Here is a 1878-nt window from a genome sequence, read left to right on the forward strand (position 1 = left end):
CCTCCAAATTCTAAAGGGAGCCACAAATAACCGGGGCAGATATTGTCAAAGGACTAATAAAGATGAAAAAAAAAAATCGGTTGCTATTACTAAGTACTGCATCAAAACCTTACCATTTTCCAACATATATAAAGTGGCTGGAGAGGAGAAAGCAAAGAAAGACCTTGGAATCAGGGATTTGTTTTGGTCTTAGAGAAAACTGCTGTGGCTCTTCAGTCCCTCAAAATACAGGGAAATGCTTTCTCTTCTTTCCTGGTTCAGCCACTGAAGAGCTGGTTCTAAAACAGCCACTTATAAAAATAAATATTTTTAAGAAGTTGAGGCTAATCTTCTTTCCTGGTTGAAATTCTAATGGGATTCATAATCTGAGGGAATACAGTTCTTGGGAGATCTTGATATGTAAATCCTGGATTTGAGGAAAGATTTTAAACATTATAGTCTAGTGCATCTTTTTCCCAAGATGCAAGGTTTAAGGAAATAACCTATGTGCTCCTCTCCTGGCTTGGGCTCTGGAACATTGGGTGGACCAGCCACTCTTACCCATGCCTGGACTCTTTCCCCAGTGTAGAAACATTCCTCACCTCATTGGGGCTAACACCTAAGGCCAACATCAGGATGTCCTGTCTCAGGGGTGCTGTCTTGAGGCCGCTTGGGCTTAACTGGTTTGCCACCACTCTACAAAAATATTTACCACTCAAGTTGTTGTCTGACGCCACTCTCTGGGCTACTATGACTTTTCTTTTTTTTTTTTTTGTCTTTTTTTTTCGTGTCCAGCAACGGATCGCAACCCTCAGTGTTGCGCCCGTACCGGACCGGGNCCTAAATTCTTTACATTTTTAAATCCATGTACACATAGCAGAGCTGTATGACTTAGTGTATATCATCACAGGTACTCTTTTCAGAGTCAAAATGGAAATGGAAGGAGACAATTATTGTGCCACTTTCTCACAACCGTATTTTGTTCTCATATCATTGCAAACAATCACTGGGAAGTGCAGTTAGTGAAGAAAATGTTTCCTCCTGGTGGGAACTGAATTTTTGATAGGCAGAGTGACTTTAGCCATCAGTTAAAAGTACTTCCCTGAGATTTGGTGTATTTAGTCTCCTAGCAGGGTCCACTCACATAAAGTATAAAATGGCAGGGGTCATCAAGCTAATGTCTGGTTAGAAATTTTTTGACAGTAATATAGTGGCATGCTGACATAAAAGGTAGGAACAACTAAGACAGGGATTAGGAGCACAGAGAGGTCAGAAAAGCAAATGTTAGCTCTCCAGTACAGATGAGCTGGTGAAAGGACCTATTGGAGACAAGCAAATTTGACAACAGTTCTCAATCATGATAGTTCCCATGTTTACTGTGTAACCTGCATTTCACTCAAATGCTATTCTTTTTTCCCTAAAATTTTTATGTGTAATGTTGTCACTGCTTATACTTTTAATCTTCCAGTAATGTTAGAAATAAACAATCTCGAAAGGAGGGAGATTGGGGTAAAGGCAGAGATTATTTCAAGAAAAAAAAAAAAAAAACCTTGTCATTCATGGAAACATTATTCTCCTTGACCACCTTTTTGCTCTTTCTGAAATTATAAGTGAAATATGTGGATACTACAAAAGTTATAGTGGACTGTGTATTGAAATTATGAGTCTATTCCTCCTTCCCAAAGTAACTTCCTCATTTCATGCTATTTGTCTTTCAGACTCTAAATTGATCAGTATATAATGAGATGCCAATTATGGTTTTTCCTGTTACTCTAGATTTGGGGTAGTTGACAGAATTTCTAACTAAAAGGCAAAGCTGAAGAAAATAGTTGTTGAGTCCTCCAAATTCTAAAGGGAGCCACAAATAACCGGGGCAGATATTGTCAAAGGACTAATAAA

This window comes from Galeopterus variegatus, unplaced genomic scaffold (genome assembly GCF_000696425.1).
Source record: "Galeopterus variegatus unplaced genomic scaffold, G_variegatus-3.0.2 Scaffold7820, whole genome shotgun sequence".
NCBI lineage: Eukaryota > Metazoa > Chordata > Mammalia > Dermoptera > Cynocephalidae > Galeopterus > Galeopterus variegatus.